Source organism: Diaphorina citri, unplaced genomic scaffold, assembly GCF_000475195.1.
Source record: "Diaphorina citri unplaced genomic scaffold, Diaci psyllid genome assembly version 1.1 scaffold826, whole genome shotgun sequence".
Classification (NCBI taxonomy): Eukaryota; Metazoa; Arthropoda; class Insecta; order Hemiptera; family Psyllidae; genus Diaphorina; species Diaphorina citri.
This window is the reverse complement of record NW_007378258.1, coordinates 100,615-108,807: the sequence shown is the minus strand read 5'-3', so window position 1 is coordinate 108,807 and position 8,193 is coordinate 100,615.

Here is an 8,193-nt window from a genome sequence, read left to right as displayed (position 1 = left end):
TCGAAAATTTTGAACGAATAAATTACTTTCCTTCCTATAGGATAAGGAAAGTAGAAAAGCCCCTATGACTTTTTGACCTGAGAAATATTACGACCACCCTGTATTTCGTAGGTACTCCAAACTGGATGAAATTAAGTAACATTTTGCGGTGTGCAGGGTTTAAAGCTAATTATGTTCAGGTAGGGTTCTCAGCTGGGGTTTCATAAATTAAATTTCGGGAACTTTTTTTTACGAACTGACCATTAGTGGGTAATTTTGATTGAAGGGATAGTAAGGCCCCCAAGTTTTTTTTCTACCTTGGCATGTGTTGAATATCCTGTTTCCATTTTATTTTGGCATGTGTTGAATATCCTGAGGACGCCCGAGTTGTTTCTACGTTTTATTATTTTTCCAGGAGAATTCAGATCTAAGCTCTAAGGCATAAAGAGAGTACCTATTCAGGTTCTTGCATCAGTCGGGTACTGTTTTGAAAAATCTAATGTTCACTGAGAACTGAAAGGTGAGGAGACACAAATTGAAGAAAGAAGAAGAAAAAAAGAAAAAGCAAACTGCAGGAGATAACGATGGTAAAAATGCAAAAAAAAATGCAAAAAAAAAAAAAATCCAAGACAAATCATTTATGTAAGCATTTGAGTTTCTTTAATTTTAATAGTGTTCTTACCTTTCTCCTGTCATTTTTCCTGACAAGGGAGAGGAGGAAGAAGAGGGGATGAAATAAAAAATAAGGGAGGGAGAAGAGATATGGCATCAGAAATAGAGGAAAGAGTTGGGGAGATGGCACCAGAAATAGGGAAAGGAATAGGATTTAGGGGAGGGAAGGAAAGACAGTAGCAGAAATAAGGGAGAAAGAGGAAGAATGGTTTTAGAAAGAGGGAAGGAAGAGGTAGACGGTTCCAGAAACAATTGAAAGAGGGGAAGACATAAGGGGAGAAAGAGGGAGGATATGATTGCTTCAGGAATAGGGAAGATGGCTTCAGGAAAAAAGGAAGAAAGAGGAAGAAGAGCGAAAAGTGCAGGCGAAGGAATCAACGATGTTCTTTTTTACTCAATTAGGAGAAAGAAGAACACAAGAAATTGCTGTGTAAAGATTTATTTTTATTTCCGAGTCTTTCTTTTAAAAAATTGTCACAAATAATAAAAAATAATATTTCTTGTAAAAAAAAAAGTAAAGGAAGTAGGTGAAGGATGTTGTATCGTGCAGAGAGCTGCAAGGAGTTTGAAACTTTTCAAAGTTAATTATTTTCATGACTTTTTATACGATGGAACATCTATACTCAACCTTTTCTGTCGTGGGCCACATTTGAGTGGTCTAAATTTCATGCAGGGCGCAGTTCAAAAAATGATGCAAGAGTCCCTCTTAATATCTTGACAGCTGAAAAGAACCAAGTTCGGCTACAATCTTGGCTGCATACTAGTTATAGTTTGACTTGGACTCGAACCAATAACCTCCATATCTGAAGTCCATTATCCACTACACCACGCATTATCCACTACACCACTGAGGTTGGTCCACAACTTTCACAAGTCAAGTCACAAAATTCATTTAGGTGTAATAATAGTGGAACGATATTTAAGTATGCTCAAACGTAGTACTCCATTTTTCTGAACCCACAAGAGCCGAACTTTTTTTTCCCGTTGGATCTTGCTGAATTTTAACAGCTTCTAACTCCAGACCGGTACTGAGTAAATATGTCGAATAATAAAGAATAATGAAAATAGAAGGAAATTTTGTTTTCTAACTAATAGACAAATCTCTGATGCACTCTGATGTGGAGCAACTGAGATATTAGCGAAAAATAATAAAAAGGGTTTGCGGCCTATCACAATTAAAAAATTCCTAGTATAGTTTGAAGAGCCACAGATTGAGTATGCCTGCTCTATGCTCGTTTGTTTCGTTGTTTAGGTTCAGCATGAGCTTCCGTTCGTTATTCATCATCGACTGAAATTCAGCTTATTCGGAACTAGGGTGCAATCAATTTTCAAACTTTGTAATTTGTAGGATTTGTAGGTGCCATGCAGAAAAACGATGAGTTAGCTTGGTACACTGTCTAGATTCTATGGTACCAACACTCCATTTAGGTGAAAAAAAAGTGGAAAAAATAGGTGCTGAAAAAATTGGTGCCAACAAAACGAAAATTACCGCGATAATGTCAAGGTCAATAGAAGAGAGTACATAACATGTTAACATTACGTATGTACGTAGATTTTTCAAACTTTGTAATTTGTAGGATTTGTAGGTGCCATGCAGAAAAACGATGAGTTAGCTTGGTACACTGTCTAGATTCTATGGTACCGACACTCCATTTAGGTGAAAAAAAGTGGAAAAAATAGGTACTGAAAAAAAATTCATTTATTTTTTTCATTTTTCGAGGGAGTTTTCTCGTATTGGTGCCAACAAAACGAAAATTACCGCGATAATGTAAAGGTCAATAGAAGAGAGTACATAACATGTTAACATTACATATTATGTACGTAGATTTATGTATGTATACGAGTATGTATGTGAAGTATTTTGATACTCATCCATGAATTTACACCAAAGTATGTATGCAAGGTAGGTACCTAATGTACGAGTAAGTAACTATGTATGTTATGGTAGGAACACGTGGGTCAACCATACCTACAACCAAATGTCCAGAAGCTCTAATACTGTGGGCTGGGCGTTAAAAAACTTGTTTGCGATATCGTTGCTGTCAAGACATTGGAGAGTTGTGGGAAAGTCGGAAACAACTATAAATACTGAAACTTTGTAATTTGTAGGATTTGTAGGTGCCATGCAGAAAAACGATGAGTTAGCTTGGTACACTGTCTAGATTCTATGGTACCAATACTCCATTTAGGTGGAAAAAAAAGTGGAAAAAATAGGTGCTGAAAAAAAAGTCATTTATTTTTTTTCATTTTTCGAGGGAGTTTTCTCGTATTGGTGCCAACAAAACGAAAATTACCGCGATAATGTCAAGGTCAATAGAAGAGAGTACATAACATGTTAACATTACGTATTTACGTAGATTTATGTATGTATATGTATGTGAAGTATTTTGATACCCATCCATGAATTTACACCAAAGTATGTATGCAAGGTAGGTACCTAATGTACGAGTAAGTAACTATGTATGTTATGGTAGGAACACGTGGGTCAACCATACAACCAAATGTCCAGAAGCTTTAATACTGTGGGCTGGGCGTTAAAAAACTTGTTTGCGACATCGTTGCTGTCAAGACATTGGAGAGTTGTGGGAAAGTCGGAAACAACTAATAACCAGAATCATCATCATGCTATGATTGAAAAAACGAGCGAAAGTCAACCTTCGCCCTTTTCCCGATTACCTATTGCATTTTTGGATCCTCAATATTGTTCTGCGTCGAACACAAAAAGAATCGTGTTGATAGCTCCTTTTTCACAGAGTTACACGACGGAACATGAGAGTCTCAAACCCGCCGATATCATACATAGCGACAACACTGTACTCCCGTGATGACGTCATCTACCAATATCGTACGATGCATGCCCAAGAGCTCATCCCGTAGCATGCCCAAGAGCTCATTCCGTAATGTGTTCCTAATAATATAGTCTTCTTGCCCGCCCCGTAGGATGTCTCTCATCAGATGCGCGAGAAGAGACACAAGAGACTTCCGACTTAAACGCTGAGTCAACTATCTTATCCAAAAGTTTCCTGTCGCATCCTTGTCATATTTGTGGACTGTGCACATAACTGATCATCGAAAATTTTGAACGAATAAATTACTTTCCTTCCTATAGGATAAGGAAAGTAGAAAAGCCCCTATGACTTTTTGACCTGAGAAATATTACGACCACCCTGTATTTCGTAGGTACTCCAAACTGGATGAAATTAAGTAACATTTTGCGGTGTGCAGGGTTTAAAGCTAATTATGTTCAGGTAGGGTTCTCAGCTGGGGTTTCATAAATTAGATTTCGGGAACTTCTTTTATGAACTGACCATTAGTGGGTAATTTTGATTGAAGGGATAGGTAGTAAGGCCCCCACATTTTTTTTTTTTTAGTACATACCTATATTTGTTTTTTAACATTGTTCTTTCGTTTTCGACCAAAGGTGAAAGGTCGACGACAAAAAAAGGCTATTTCCCTTTGATACGTTTTACAAAAGATCCAACTAGGTCGAAGTGACCAAGGGCGTTTATCATAGCTGATGGCCCTACTTATATTTCGGGGTTTATTTTCAATTTGTTGTTTTCTGTATGTTTCAGGTACATACCTATATTTGTTTTTTAACATTGTTCTTTCGTTTTCGATTAAAGGTGAAAGGTCGACGACAAAAAAAGGCTATTTCCCTTTAGGGCCTATTGGTACGTTTGGCCATGTCACAAAAGATCTAACTAGGTCGAAGTGACCAAGGGCGTTTATTATAGCTGATGGCCATACTTATCCCAATACTTTGTCTTTGTGTGAATAATAAGTTCGATTCCGCGAAATAGCAGCAATATGTGATGTAGTGATGTCCCAGACAGACACCCGTCCTGTTATCAAACAAGCAAAAAAGAGTGTCTTTTCTCGAATTAGGCGCTTTATAACACTTTTAGAAAGGTCATTCGGGCCGGGAAAATGTCCTTACTTAGCAGAGTCTACAGATTACCTAGGGAACTGGTGTGCATCAACGTGTTAATAGCGACTGCCAACGGCTGTCACGCCGAATCGAATGGTGAAACTTTTAGAACTGTCCGACTTAATGTAATAGAAAGTCGTGTGATGTTCACACCAGATTTTTTTACTGGCTATTAATCTCCATGGCTACAGGGTTGATCTGGATTCCGCGATGAAACATCTGGTGCATTGGACTTCATGGGTCTGTGCCGTAGCATGTCCAATATAGCCCATCCCGTAATGTGTTCCTAATCAAATAGTCTCCTTGCCCGCCCCGTAGCATGTCTCTCATCAGATGGGCGAGAAGAGACACAAGACTTCCGACTTAAACGCTGAGTCAACTATCTTATCCAAAAGTTTCCTGTCGCATCCTTGTCATATTTTTGGACTGTGCACATAACTGATCATCGAAAATTTTGAACGAATAGATTACTTTCCTTCCTATAGGATAATGAAAGTAGAAAAGCCCCTATGACTTTTTGACCTGAGAAATATTACGACCACCCTGTATTTCGTAGGTACCCAGATGCGCGAGAAGAGACACAAGAGACTTCCGACTTAAACGCTGAGTCAACTATCTTATCCAAAAGTTTCCTGTCGCATCCTTGTCACTGTGGACTGTGCACATACCTAACTGATTATCGAAAATTTTGAACGAATAAATTTATTACTTTCCTTCCTATAGGATAATGAAAGTAGAAAAGCCCCTATGACTTTTTGACCTGAGAAATATTACGACCACCCTGTATTTCGTAGGTACTCCAAATTGGATGAAATTAAGTAACATTTTGCGGTGTGCAGGGTTTAAAGCTAATTATGTTCAGGTAGGGTTCTCAGCTGGGGTTTCATAAATTAAATTTCTGGAACTTCTTTTAAGAACTGACCATTAGTGGGTAATTTTGATTGAAGGGATAGTAAGGCCCCCACATTTTTTTTTACCTTGGCATGTGTTGAATATCCTGAGGACGCCCGAGTTGTTTCCACGTTTTGTTATTTTTCCAGGAGAATTCAGATCTAAACAGGCATAAAGAGAGAGTATCTATTCAGGTTCTTGTATCAATCGGGTACTGTTTTGAAAAATCTAATGTTCACTGAGAACTGAAAGGTGAGGAGACACAAATTGAAGAAAGAAGAAGAAGAAGAAGAAGAAGAAGAAGAAGAAGAAGAAGAAAAAAAAGCAAACTGCAGGAGATAACGATGGTAAAAATGCAAAAAAAAATGCAAAAAAAAAAAAAATCCAAGACAAATCATTTATGTAAGCATTTGAGTTTCTTTAATTTTAATAGTGTTCTTACCTTTCTCCTGTCATTTTTCCTGACAAGGGATGGGAGGAGGAAGAGGGGATGAAATAAAAAATAAGGGAGGGAGAAGAGATATGGCATCAGAAATAGAGGAAAGAGTTGGGGAGATGGCACCAGAAATAGGGAAAGGAATAGGATTTAGGGGAGGGAAGGAAAGACAGTAGCAGAAATAAGGGAGAAAGAAGGGAGGGAGAACAGATATGGCATCAGAAACAGAGGAAAGAGTTGGGGAGATGGCACCAGAAATAGGGAAAGGAATAGGATTTAGGGGAGGTAACGAAAGACAGTAGCAGAAATAAGGGAGGAAGGGGAAGAATGGTTTTAGAAAGACGGAAGGAAGAGGTAGACGGTTCCAGAAACAATTGAAAGAGGGGAAGACATAAGGGGAGAAAGAGGGATGATATGATGTTTTAGAAAGAGGGAAGGAAGAGGTAGACGGTTCCAGAAACAATTGAAAGAGGGGAAGACATAAGGGGAGAAAGAGGGAGGATATGATTGAGGGGATGAAATAAAAAATAAGGGAGGGAGAAGAGATATGGCATCAGAAATAGAGGAAAGAGTTGGGGAGATGGCACCAGAAATAGGAAAAGGAATAGGATTTAGGGGAGGTAAGGAAAGACAGTAGCAGAAATAAGGGAGAAAGGGAAAGAATGGTTTTAGAAAGAGGGAAGGAAGAGGTAGACGGTTCCAGAAACAATTGAAAGAGGGGAAGGCATAAGGGGAGAAAGAGGGAGGATATGATGGCTTCAGGAATAGGGAGGATGGCATCAGAAAAAAAAGGAAGAAAGAGGAAGAAGAGCGAAAAGTGCAGGCGAAGGAATCAACGATGTTCTTTTTTACTCAATTAGGAGAAAGAAGAACACAAGAAATTGCTGTGTAAAGATTTATTTTTATTTCCGAGTCTTTCTTTTAAAAAATTGTCACAAATAATAAAAAATAATATTTCTTGTGTAAAAAAAAAAGCGAAACCTTCGGGCCATGCTATTTGATTTTTGTTTTTCTTTCGGGAAAACAATTATGGAACTTTTTATAAAAAGTGACTTTCCCCCATCCCGACTTTTTGTTATTCAGCAATGTAAGTGGAATCCGCCCGACCAATACCTATTCTTGGCTAAACTACTAGTTTTAGTTTAGCAGTAGCTTGCGTTCAGCATGTACCTAATTAGATTAATTACTAAATGATTAGTCACAACTCACCAAAAGATATAATCAAATATAATGATTAGTCACAAATCACCTGCCTCGGTGGTGTAGTGGTCAAGGCGCTCGCCTGGTAATCAGGAGGGCGTGGGTTAATGCTATTTGATTTTTGTTTTTCTTTCGGGAAAACAATTATGGAACTTTTTATAAAAAGTAAAAAGTGACTTTTCCCCATCCCGACTTCTTGTTATTCAGCAATGTAAGTGGAATCCGCCCGACCAATACCTATTCTTGGCTAAATTACTAGTTTTTGTTTAGCAATAGCTTGCGTTCAGCATGTAGGTACCTAATTAGATTAATTACTAAATGATTAGTCACAACTCACCAAAAGATATAATCAAATCGTAGCGAAATAAGGCTTTCATTGCTAGAGATAGAGACCCCAACTTCAGCTTTAGAAGGCATTCATAAATTCATGTCCAGTGAGAAGGCTTGAACAAGGGATAGTAAGGCCCCCACATTTTTTTTTACCTTGGCATGTGTTGAATATCCTGAGGACGCCCGAGTTGTTTCCACGTTTTATTATTTTTCCAGGAGAATTCAGATCTAAACAGGCATAAAGAGAGTACTTATTCAGGTTCTTGCATCAATTGGGTACTGTTTTGAAAAATCTAATGTTCACTGAGAACTGAAAAGTGCTACATTGCTTTGGATTGCAAGTACAAAATTATTTCATTTTACCGCAGAGGTATGTAACTATGTACCTTAAACGTATAAGTGCCTATGCATTTTTAATTCAATAAAAACAACAGGAACAGTAATAACAAAAACAACAACAACAAGAATCAATAACAACAACAACAGTAGTAAACCTCACACTGGTGCATAAAACTGTGTGTGAGTGAGAGAGAGAGGCCCAAAGTAGGGAGAGGCAAGTACAAAATTATTTCATTTTACCGCAGAGGTATGTAACTATGTACCTTAAACGTATAAGTGCCTATGTATTTTTAATTCAATAAGAACAACAGGAACAGTAATAACAAAAACAACAACAACAAGAATCAATAACAACAACAACAACAACAACAACAACAACAACAACAACAACAACAACAACAACAACAACAACAAC